This window comes from Pogona vitticeps, chromosome 3, assembly GCF_051106095.1.
Source record: "Pogona vitticeps strain Pit_001003342236 chromosome 3, PviZW2.1, whole genome shotgun sequence".
Lineage (NCBI taxonomy): Eukaryota > Metazoa > Chordata > Lepidosauria > Squamata > Agamidae > Pogona > Pogona vitticeps.
This window is the reverse complement of record NC_135785.1, coordinates 233,646,810-233,659,948: the sequence shown is the minus strand read 5'-3', so window position 1 is coordinate 233,659,948 and position 13,139 is coordinate 233,646,810. Positions and strand designations below refer to the sequence as shown.

General features: G+C 39.5%; 1 protein-coding gene and 1 long non-coding RNA gene across 4 annotated transcripts in view; one reads left to right on the top strand and one right to left on the bottom strand.

Moving 5' to 3' along the window:
- Positions 1-13,139, top strand: part of LSAMP (limbic system associated membrane protein) — a 1,273,416-nt gene that overhangs the window by 676,806 nt on the left and 583,471 nt on the right. The window lies entirely within an intron of this gene.
- LOC144588028 (uncharacterized) overlaps positions 843-13,139 on the bottom strand; it is a 93,188-nt gene continuing 80,891 nt past the window's right edge. Inside the window, exon 2 of the long non-coding RNA XR_013543333.1 lies at positions 843-3,812. This is a non-coding gene — a long non-coding RNA (uncharacterized LOC144588028). The remainder of the gene's footprint in view (positions 3,813-13,139) is intronic.

Here is a 13,139-nt window from a genome sequence, read left to right as displayed (position 1 = left end):
TGTAAATCCTTTCATGACAAGCCTCCTAACATATATATTATTTACTCCTCTCTCTCTCTCTCTCTCTCTCTCTCTCTCTCTCTCTCTCTCTCTCTCTCTCTCTCTCTCACACACACACACACACACACACACACACACACACACACACACACACACACACATCCCGCATTTCTTCCAAGGAGCTTTATGTAATCTTTCGGTGAAAATAAGCTCTGAGAAACCTATAGCCTTTTTATTGAATGGAGCTTCATTGTCAGATATAGTCTACAAAATAACACTTTGGCTGAAATCCAGTAACACAAAGTTACGCCACATACATTTGATAATGTAATGAGTCATGGTTGTATATTGATAATTAGGGGAAGGATTTCTGTGACATTTCACATTTTCACTGCAACCAACATTTGAAGTTGTATGCAAGTTAAAACATGTTTATGAGTAATCTGGTTTTTCACACCAGATTACTCGTAAAGTTGTTCAGATCCATTCATAAGCTCAAACATAAGTTGCAGGAAAAAAATGACATGTCATAGAAATCCTCTCCCTCATTAAATGTTTCCCCATTTAATTCCCCTAATTAAATGTTTCCCCACCAAAGCTTCCTAGGTTCCTTTAGGACCACATTTTGTCATGGGGAAACCTTTTGGGACAGCAGGATGCGGGGGCGGTTCTTCAATGTCTGAAAACTTGCACTGCTGGGACCAGATTTTCAGATGTTAAGATTTCCACACCATCCTGCTGTCCTCAAGTTCTTGTGTTCAGTCGTTTAGTCGTGTCCGACTCTTCGTGACCCCATGGACCAGAGCACGCCAGGCCCTCCTATCTTCCACCGCCTCCCGGAGTTGTGTCAAATTCATGTTGGTTGCTTCGATGACACTGTCCAACCATCTCATCCTCGGTCGTCCCCTTCTCCTCTTGCCTTCACACTTTCCCAACATCAAGGTCTTTTCCAAGGAGTCTTCTCTTCTCATGAGATGGCCAAAGTACTGGAGCCTCAGCTTCAGGATCTGTCCTTCCAGTGAGCACTCAGGGTTGATTTCCTTTAGAATTGATAGGTTTGTTCTCTTTGCAGTCCAGGGAACTCTCAAGAGTCTCCTCCAGCACCACAATTCAAAGGCATCAAGTTCTTCCCCAGAACCAAATTGAAGGGAGAAGAGGTCTTGTAGCATGAATTCCAGTGTGAAATGAAGGATTGCTCAAGTGACAGTCAAAATAGATCATTAAGATAAGAACCTTTTGTGTACTGGATGACACCAACTTTCCCAGTGTGATCAAAGTTTGTAAATAATAAAAAGGACATAGTTATTGAAAATGGTAAGAAACTAAAAAAAAAAATTAAAAGAGAAAGAATGTAACAGTAGTGTCAGGATCAGCATGTGCCTTAGGATCCCTTCTGCATCTTTTCAATCTTTTCAGTCTCACAAAGCTTGCTGAAGCTTCTCTCTCTCTCTCTCTCTCTCTCTCTCTCTCCCCCCCCCCCCTTTACATTGGCCTGTCATAATCTGCACTTCTCAGATCCTGATTCCCTCACTAGCCTTCCAAAGCTGGTACTAAAAACCATTCTTTTGGCATGCATTACTCCTAGAATGTTTCTGTACTATAATTAAGTCTCCTCCATTCATTTGGTGACCATGTTTGTTCAACTGCTTTGGAATAGCAATGCATTTAAGTAGCACTCATTCAGAGTCTTTTGGCATAGGTGCAAGTGGGCACAGAAAGGGTGATGGATCTGTGTTTGTCTTAGAATCCAAAACAATCCTTGGATTTCCATACCCTAAAGCGCTATTGACAGAAATGGTCATTTAACAGCAACCTTGTTGTTGTTGTTGTTGTTGTTGTTGTTTTGATAATGAATGCTTGTTTGTTTATTTAATGTGTGATAACTTTTGGGATCAAATGTGTCCTGTTAGAATTAACTGAGAGGGGGGAATAGTAAAATATTAACTTCGGCTGTCAGAAGACTGCAAATATATTTATTAAGATGTGCAGTGGTTTTCCATCAATTTGTAGAGCTGTTAAATTACAGTAAAGTAGTATTTGACAATTCCTGCAAGTTAACGTCCATTAGCTTTCCATGCTGCACAGTACAATGTCTTCTGCAATTCTGTTTGCTGCAAATGAGACAAAAAGATCCAAAATATATAAACTTTCATATAGTTTTTGAGGGCTTCATTCCCTTATCCAATGGGAGTATCTATTATAAGGTGACAGAATTATTTAGTGAAATGGACCATGCAGGCAATAGAGATGTTTAATATCAAGTTTTTCCCCTTTCTGGTTACTGCTATTCATTTGCTAGATTTTCTTCACCCACTGATTCCTGTCACATTTCCTTTTCTGACATAGGATCCGCAGGATTAGCAGGAGTCTTTCAGACTTTCAAAAAAAAAATGTTTTGAAGAGGTGTGGCATGTTTTTACTTACTGAACTGAAAATGGATTTTCAGTAGGAAGTGACAGACAGTGCTGCTCTGGATGTGACCCAGTGAAAGGATTTGAGGCACTTCATGACCCTGTACATTAGTGAATTAATGAACGTGTCCCAGCACATACAAGTGTTGTCGCTGGATTTAACAGTGTCTTGAAGCAACCACAAGGTGACAGTGTTCTAGCATATTACTATGAAAGTTCTGACACAGGTGTTTAACTAAATCTGCTTTGGTATATCACATATGGACAGAACTGATTGTTGCTCATCAATAACTGAAGGTCAGTAATAACTCATGGTCCATGTGGGTGTCACACTGTACAACAATCAGTTAGTTTATGGATCATAAAGGCATTTTCAAATTTGACATGGTGACTGCTGGATTGCCATAATTTGTCATGTGAAGGCTATTTTTCTCCAGAACCTATAGACTTGGAATGAAACTTAAGACTGGCCTAGAACATGATTTGTTAAGTTCTGGACCCATTTCATTCCCACCCCAATGAGACATTTTCTGTTAGCTTAATGTTACTGTATTTCTTTAATATATTCGTGAAGGCTTTCACGGCCGGGATCTAATGGTTGTTTTGGTTTTTTCAGGCTCTTTGGCCGTGTTCTGAAGGTTGTTCTTCCTGACATATTTCTTTACCTCACATACCGTTAAATGAATGTACTATAATGTTTTGGGATTATCCTCTGACAGTTTTTGCTATTTGACCCACAAAGTGGGACTGATTAATATGACATCTGAATGAAATCTCAGAGTTAAGGCATGAGAGGGAAGAAATTATTATTATTAGTCTATTCCAGGGTTAAATGATTAGGAAGGACTGAAGAAATTACATAACACACGAGGAAGGGGTATGAATGCTAATTCCAGGACTATGTACACACCTATAAAATTAAAGGGGCATAAACAACATTTCTGGGCACATTTTGTCTCCAATCACTGTTAAGATGAAAGAAAGAAAGAAAGAGAGAGAGAGAGAGAGAGAGAGAGAGAGAGAGAGAGAAAGAAAGAAAGAAAGAAAGAAAGAAAGAAAGAAAGAAAGAAAGAAAGAAAGAAAGAAAGAAAGAAAGAAAGAAAGAAAGAAAGAAATAATGGATGAAGTATTTGAGGTTATCTATTCATAAAATGAGCCATTGGCTCATACAAATATCCCAGTGTTCATTTTTTACTTGTATTTGTGATTCCTATGATTACAGCCCTCTGCTTATATAACTAGTCCTTTCTTTATATTGGTTCTTATGTGTACTGCTTTATTATCATTTACTATTTTTATTGATGTTATTAGCTACAGAAGTGTTTAAATAACCAAGCCAGCTGGCCAGCCAGCAAACATTTACATATCACATGTTCCATGGGGACCAGAATCATTTTTAGCCTATATGCTGGCCTTTGTTTAAGGAGCACACAGATTAATTTTAAACTTCTCTGTTTCTAGTTGCTCTTCTAATGAACCATTGTCATCAGTAATGGGCACAGGTTTGGGGGCATACTGAAAAATATGCCCTTTCACATTGATGGGCATCCTTCGGGCTACTTGGTAGTAAGAAAAGGATTTTTCTCTCTCTCTTTTTTTTAAACTACAGCCCATAGAACTATGCAGGAATTCTGGTCAAAATGGGTTGGAGCACAGTTTGAATCCCCATTGTATTTTTCAGGAGAAAGGCAACCAAGATCACCCTAGAGTGTGTGTGGCCGGTGGGTTTATGTGCCCTGGCCTTGGGCAAGCTGCACCATGCCAGAGTGCTACCAGAAGGAGGGACTGGTGAATCACTTCTGAGTATACGTGAAGGCTTTCACGGCCAGGATCTAATGGCTGTTGTGGATTTTTCGGGCTCTTTGGCTGTGTTCTGAAGGTTATTCTTCCTAATATTTTGCCAGTCTCTGTGGCCGGCATCTTCAGAGGACAGCACTCTGTGCTCTGTCTTGACTTAGAGCACAGGTTGCTGTCCTCTGAAAATGCCGGCCACAGAGACTGGTGAAACGTTAGGAAGAACAACCTTCAGAACACGGCCAAAGAGCCCGAAAAACGCACAACGACCACTTCTGAGTACTTTCTACCTAGAAAATCCAGGGAGGATAGCCATAAATTGGAACTGACTTGATGGCACACTTTTTATTATAATTATAATTATAATTATAATTATAATTATAATTATAATTATAATTATAATTATAATTATAATAATAATAATAATAATAATAATAATAATAATAATAATAATAATAATAATAATTATTATTATTATTATTATTATTATTATTATTATTATTATTATTATTATTATTATTATTATTATTATTATTATTAGTAGTAGTAGTAGTAGTAGTAGTAGTAGTAGTAGTAGTGGTGGTGGTGGTGGTGGTGGTGGTGGTAGTAGTGGTAGTAGTAGTAGTAGTAGTAGTAGAGTGAATAAGCAAATGGCATGTTAACCAACCAATGGCCCCACCCTGGCTAAAGAAGTCAAAATGCATTTGATTGTTTCTTCTGCACCCTCAGTGAGTCATAATAAACTTGCCTTCTTTTCACATTATTGCATGTAGATTCATTATTTTTAGAGATCTGATGACGGCCATTTTCTTCTACGAGCTCACCCTTTAGCCTACTAAACTCACAATATGACACCATTCTGTGTATTTGTGTGTATGAGAGAAAGAATTTTATGCCTCTGGAGGTCTCTAAATCAGGTCAAGTTTGCCATACATATAGATGCTTTAGACTGCTTCCAGAGTCTGGTCAAGAACAATTGATTGGCAGTAGCCAGTGAATGAATAAACATTTCCACCATTTGAAGGGAATTGGCCTAGAGCAGTTTTTTCCTTAGTGAATGGAATAGTTAAGGTAGAAGGATTTGAGTCATGTGTACAGTGAGGGCAGACTTGAAGCTGCTTGATGCGCCTGTCTTTTGTTTTCTCTCATTTATTCTTTTTGTGCTTGTTTTTTGTCAATTCCCTGTTGCCTCCGTATAAAAATTGCATTCCCATATTCACATGCAGTTGATCATTGGTGGCAACTAGATGTTGTTTCCAGGCAGGATGGATTTGATTTCAATCAATTTGATTTAAATCATGATTAAATTCTAAAAATCAGATTTTTAAAAAATTATTTAAATAATCAAATTTTTATTTAAATTAAATCATGATTTAAATCAATTTGATTTTTTTAAAAAAATCATTTATTGTTATTGATCTTGTTTCCAGGTTTTATCATTCAACTGAATTTCAGGATTTTCCAGTCCTTAATTCAGTAATAAGAAGATGTAGAAGAAGGAGAAAAAAATTAATGCCAACATTCATTTGCATAAGGCTTTCATGTGCACTGAGTACTTCCCGCACATTATCTAGTTGTAAACCATACTACAACCTTGGTATGGTTGCTCATACTGCAAATGGAAAAAGTGCAGCTGATAAAGAGAACAGCTATGCTAAGGTCTTTGACTGAGAGCTTCCCAATTTGTAATCAGTTCTCTTAACCATCATGCTAGACCAAATCACAGGACAATGAAACTTCGAACCTGGTACATGGAGCACTGATGACACTGTTTGGATCAGGGGAAAAGACCTCATCTGACAGTGTTTCTACTTAGAATAATTCATTCTTTCCCTTTTTGACCCAGCAATCCATGGCATGCATTCTTTTAGGCATACTCATTGTTTAGCTTGGAGATAGCAGCCGCCAGCAGCCTCTGCCATTGTGGCTGCAGTTTCCAAAGAAGGAGAGAGAAAGTGGGGGAAGAATGAGGGAAGGGAAGCAGGGAGGCGGAAAGGGAGAAAATGGAACAGCCCCAAAACACTTAATTGACCACTGATCAGGGTCACTTGCTCTTCAGACAGGAGGAGCACGCCAAGTGGCACATCCAAAACAGCCAGCCTGGACAGGCTCTTCCTGAAACTCCGGCCAGTCTGGAAGCCTTCTTGCCTGACTTCAGGCCTACCATCTAATCTCTGACATGATTTCTTAAGATAAGGAAAGGAATTCTGTACAAAATCCCAAATTCTGATTTTATTTTACATCTTCTGAGGCTGGATTCTAGGAATGAGAACCAATCACACATCTTGGTGCTTGCTGGCCAAGTTGGGTGCAGCCTCCTTTTCTCTGCTCCAAATATCTGGGACAAAATGTGAATTGGCACAGATGGCTATTAGTTCATAAATGGCTCACTGAAACTCATCGGTATATCCCAGAGTGGGGACTATTAATGTTAAAGCCAACTGCAGGCACGCAATGGTCATTAGTTTGATTATAACTGAGAATAAACATCACTCCAGTTCATATGGCTTTCCTCACTTTCCATCTCAAGGTTTCTCCAGCTCCAGATTTCCTGATTCGGAAAGTGTTGTCTTTGGTAGTAGTGGTAGGTGGATGACAAAGAAGTGAATTCAAGTAAAGCATTCCTGTTCACAGTAAGCACCAAAGAAAAGTAGGAAAGTAGGACAGGCTAGACTCATGTTCCTGAGGAGTCTCTCAATCAGCCTGGAGCATTCAAATATTTATTCCACAGTAACTTAATGTGTGAACAAATAGGACATGGAGGCTCATAGGAAGTTCAAAAGCCATTTTATGAGCATGTGTACAAACCAGAGAGGTGAAGAAACTTTTGCTAATATAGTGTGCATTATTGTCCAAGATTGTCCAGTCACTAAGAAAGATTTGTCTTCCAGCACAAAATAAGAATGATTCTCAAAAAGAGACAAACAACCCTTCTGACACTGACACTTTGAAATTCACCCTAAAGATTTCACCTGAAAATGTTTTGCAATTTCTCCTTTAATAAATGAGGACAAGCCAGGTCAGTATTGCCTTCCCTAGTGACAATGCTCTGATTTGCTGCATTACAGCAAAGTAGTATGATGGGGTACTGGCTGACCATTCCATTTGTTACTTGGATTGCTGCTTAATAGTCCAAGGAGGGTTACATAATGTATCTTGATGGGAGGTAATTCTTATGAGATGGTCGCCTAATTCCTGAAGAGTTCTCTCCAGTGTTTTAAAGAAGGTGACCCTCCTGCCTCAGGAAGTGGGGAAGATAGATATGCGTGTGTGTGTGTGTGAGAGAGAGAGAGAGGCAGAGGAAGCAGCAACTTTGTGGCTGGGAACAGACTGAAGAGGAGAGCCAGAGTCTGGGAAAGAGAAGGGGAGAAGGACAGGTTGGCTGAGGTCACGTGGGGGATTGCAAGCCCTCTCTCATGGAGTCACAGATCTGTGTCAGCTATTTGTGTACCTATTTGTGAACTCTGGGTTCTATGGGGCTATCTCCTCTTTGTGAATATTGCAAATGCAACAAAGCTTACAAAGATGTGAATTCTTATTTTTTGTTGAATAACAGAACAACAACAATAGTAGAAACATAACCCAAATTGGATGCCAAAAAATATACAAACTTAAGGTCCATTCACTAGGATAGAGCATGAGCTACTTGAAGTGGGGGGCAGGGGGAAGCGAATTAGTGCAAATCTTTGATGCAAAATGGGTCAGGATCAATGTCCTAAACCTCTTCAGCATCCACAGCAGAAAATCCATGGCACAAAGCTCTACAGCTCTGGGTATACAGTCCACAATAAAATTAAAATTCAGATACAAATTCATAACATCACTACATGGCTCTACCCTTCCCATGCCCCTTCTTCACAAATGTATTAAAACTCTTATTGCCTACACAAAAGTGATAAGGGCCTTTATTACCCTCCACGGTAACAGCAGTGCCTGCTCTCTACAGCTCTCCCTCTCAGCTGGAATTTTGAATCACTAGCCCTTGATAAGGTTTCCCCACCCACTGGGCTGAACCACTTAGTCCACAGGGGTTACATTTGCCTCCATTTATTTACTGCCTGTATGTTTGTAAAGTAAAGCAAATGCATTTAAAGCAGACTGAAGTCTTCTCCTGCAACTCTTCTTCACTTGTGAAATGGGAAGCATACAACAAAAATGGCCAAAATAACCCCTAAACCATTTGAAGCACAAAGAGTTGTCAAGAAAATCTAGAGATGCAATGTTGATTTGCAGATTTTCTCTCCACATGCCGTTTCCCCATTGTAACAACATATGGTACAACGTTCTGTGTCTTATAAATGCCTAGATTATTTTCTTTTCTGTCAGATGTTGGTCAGATGTCCAATGCAGTACAGACTAGAAAAACAGATGCTTGTAACTGTCCCTGACCCACTATAAACAATAATTATAGACATGCCCCTTGTGTGGCTTTTTCACCCTAGTAATAAGGCTTGATGGCACCACAATTAGAAAGGCAGTAAACTCAGAAGAGTGAGTCAAAAGTGTGCTTCCAAGGTAATTTGGATGTGAACAGTGGGAGATGCAAGCAACGAAGGGCGATTCTGTCTTAATAAATGTAACAGCTTGCAGTGGGGGCAAGGAAATAAACAGCAGAGAGCCTCACAATAAGGAGACAACAGCCAGCTGCACTGGGCTCCTTGACTAATTTTATTGTCATTGTTTCTGGACTGTGTTTCCCCACCCCCATTCTCTTCATATCACTAGACACTTGAAAGGCCTGCATGGAATATAAACAGTCAGGGCTATGTGAGAGAATTGCCCAAGCAGGAAGCTTCATCATCTGAAGTGATCTTATTGTACTAAAAATGGAGACCTAGCCCCATTTCTCCCACCTTGCTTCAGAGTTGGTACAGCTTCCTTCTTTTGTCAGTATCCTGCCTTCATGAAGTAACTGAAGGTGGAAAGTCCATCACAAAAATTAGAAATAACTGTTGTCAACAATGTACATGTAGGATATTTTTATTGCACCACTTTAAAAAATAAAACAAATTGAAAGCTTTCATGGAGGGAATTCCACTTCACCAGGCTGAGTACCACCACTTCATTAAAATTTTTTGTTGTTGTTTAGTCGTTAAGTCGTGTCCGACTCTCCGTGACCCCACGGACCAGAGCACGCCAGGCCCTCCTGTCTTCCACTGCCTCCCGGAGTTGGGTCAAATTCATGTTGGTAGCTTCCATGACACTGTCTAAACATTTCGTCCTTTGTCATCCCCTTCTCCTCTTGCCTTCACACTTTCCTGACATCAGGGTCTTTTCCAGGGAGTCTTCTCTTCTCATGAAAAATTGTAGAATCCCATAAATTCATGGCAGATGTCTGTGCCAAGTCTGTTTTCATGAAGTGAATTCAGATTCAGGTTGCAAACGTCATCTGGAGGTCATGGTCTCAGCATGATTGGAATTTTCCATCCCACTCTTCAGACAAAAGATTTGCTAAGCTTGTACTGAGGGTCTGCCTTACCCTCATGATCTACCTAATATCATTGTAGGCATGACAGTCCTGACCTGTCCTCACACAGCAAATTAGCGACCCTGAAAAATGTTGACAGATCCTTCCTTGAGATGGCAGGCTCTCTCTTTAAAAAAAGTTGGTCTTGTAGAACATTTGTACATATTCATGAATGATTTTGTGCATTTATGTAAAGGTGTACAGTACTGAAATATGCAGCAAATTTTGGGCAGTTGCATGAAGTAGTGAACGTAAGTTTACTATGGGGTTGTTTGTGTCTTTTTATTGAAATTCCATCAGCCTGTCCTGGTGTGCTTTCTATATGTGTGCTTCACTTCAGAAAGAAAAAAAGACCAATAGGTGAAGTCTGCCATCCCCAAAACAGGATTTTTATAAAAATTGTGTTTGACTCAAAACTGTAACACATTCAAAAAATTTGGAATATGTCTCACAAGCCGTTGGAGATCTCCAAGGGGACTCTTTGAGGAATCTTTGAGGAGCTCTCTTGCTATGACAAATTTTCACTGACAGGAATCTCAGTAGTGACAAGATTTCATCATATATCTGCTTCATTATCGTGTCCATGCTGTAGCCAGTAGTAACTAACTATGTGGCACAGGTCCAAACAAACATGTATTTTTTGCTACCATAGCCATGTGTTTTTTGTGTGGTGTGATGCTGCCCTCAGTAGATACTGTGTTTCCCCGAAAATAAGACAGGGTCTTATATTAATTTTTGCTCCAAAAAGACCATTAGGGCTTAGGGGATTTTTTTTCATGTATAGCAATCTACATTTATTCAAATATAGTCATGTCATCTTCTTTTGGTTGCTGCACAATTGTGGAGGGCAGGGTTTCACTTAACTAGGGCTTATTCTGGGGGTAGGGCTTATACTACGAGCATCCTGAAAAATCCTGCTAGGGCTTATTTTCAGGTTAGGTCTTATTTTCGGGGAAACAGTAAAGGACCTGACAATCCCATCACTGGATGAGGTAAATATTCATCCAGTGCAGCATGAGGTGGAAGGATGACTAGATAAATTTGTTACCTAGACTTTGATTAACTCTGTTTAAGGATAAAATAAACACACCACTCAAATTCCAATGCTGAACTTCTAGTCCATGTGTACTTAAAAAAAAAATCTGACTTTAAATGAGTGACCTTTGGAAAGTTTGCCCAAAATGTATAACACTGCCTCAGTTCAGCGTTTGGAATTTCAGCTGTTTTGTTACTCTGCCTTTGTGGTGTGCCTCAAGTTCATTAATCACCTACAAGACTTTCAAAAAGAACATAAGAAACAAATGACAGAGTGAATGAGTCGGCAGCGGCTGAAACTAGAACGTCCACTTCCTCTTCAAGCTTGATATTTGGGTTGTGAATAAGAAATTCATTTTGCATCCAAATTTTAACTGTGCCTATTTTGATCAGTGCTCATTTATTTCCAATTCTGTTTCATATTCCTTTATTTTTATTGTTATTTTTGAGACAGATATCAACTTCAGTGAAGGGAAAGACACTAGGTAAAACAGAAAGCAAAGATGGCTATGCAAATGTCCATTTTACTCTTGATCCAGCAGTAGGTTAGACATAGAGGTGGCAGGAGGTCTACACAATAGATCATCTGTTCATCTCTATGTGCCTGAATGCTTTCTCAACAAAAATGAACCCACCTGATAAAACAACAACACCAAGAAGTACAGACTTGGAGAACTTTTCCCCAACACTTAAAACTGTATGAATTGTGGGTTTTTGATATAAGGAAGCACCCAGTCACAAGATTTGTCTGCTTGCAATCTGAAGTGATATAAAGCTTGGACAGTATTACGCCAGAGGATCGGCTGTTTGTGCAGACTGTACCTCACACACGACATCAGTCACTAGCAAGTCAGGCTGGTGTCCTAGACACTTCACAGCACTAAGGATATATATGCTTAATAACAGGTCTGCCATCTGGTAACCAACTCTGAATGGGTCATCCCCCTGTCTCTGTGGGTTTAGGATGAAAGCCAAATTACCACTGCCAAGCATCTCCGTTTCTCTGATAATATGTGTCTAAAATGGCTTGTTCTCTACTAAAAATATATTCCTTTGGCATCCTGCACTTTGTTTCTTTGCACGCAATGTATTATACATAATATTGCCCCCTAATGTAATATATTAGGCGCAGTTAGCTACAAGGGGATTGTAGCTTTATCTGGGGAGCTAGTACTGGATGTCCTCCAGGTTCTTCCTTCCTAGCAATCTTACAACTGTGCCTGAGTGTACTTGCGGCACAGCTATGCTGTAATGTGCCAGGCTTACCGCCCTGGAAAATAAGACAGGTGCCTGAGAGGCAGAAGACATCATTTTGTAAAGAGGGACAGGTGGCATTGCAGGAAAAACACTAACTATTTGACATAATGATGCATGTGCTATGGAGAGCTATCTTATGGCGAAAAAAAACTCACACAGAAAATGGGAGGTGCAGGCTGGGTTTCCTGCTTTTCTTGATAGGTAATTTTATTAACTAGAAAATAAAGCAGTGAGCAAGGGAAGGGAAAGGAAGGAAAGGGAAGAAAAACAATAGTTCTTTTTTTCCCTTTTTCCAAACATCTCAATTTGAGTCACCCATTTTTAAAAAAGTTTTAAAATCAACCTTGAATTGTTATGCTTTGGATGATTATCATAGTAGGCAAGCTTTTGCCCCATGGCACATTCTGTCACCAACCATCTAAATGGACACAGCAATTGGAAGATGGAGCTGGCCCCATTTCTTCCGCTCCTATAATATCTTCTCATAAACCTGCCATGTGTTAAGACAAATGTATGGAGAGATGGATGGTTTAAAGAATACAGGGAGATAGATATCTTTATTGGATAGACTGCAGTTATGAAGTTAATGAAGCTATAACAGCAAATCCAATCAGGAGGGGAAAGCTACACAAGTTCAGCTGATTTTTTTTCCCCCTCTCAGAAAAATCCAGGTGGTAAGGACAGCCTGCCCTGGCGTGCAGTAGGAGTGGCCTGATAAGAATCCTTGTTGCATCCTATTTGTTTTTATCACAACTGCTTAAATACATTCAAGGATATATATCTATGCCATTTTTTTCTGTCTGTCAGTCTTCCTTTCTTCTACAATCTTCTCCTAAGGCTGCCAATTTTTTGTCTAGTTAGTCCATCTATATGTTTATTTTGAAATTTTTCTACCCTATTTTTCTTCCTCTGTGTGAAATCAGATTAGCAAACAACATGACATTAGGGCCACAATAGAAAAGAATCTGCTTCCCATGCTGGCCATCCAAATATCAGTTTGGCACAACAGCTTGAAGCAGGACTTCAGATACTAAATGGAATGTATGAGCAAGAGATGTGATTTTGTAAAAAGAGAATGGTCCTTAAGGTTTTATTTTTGTTCTCTTGTTCTGAAATGCCTTCCCTAGTGATATCAGCAGATGTTGTTAGTATTAGAAAAGTACTCCAATGGGATA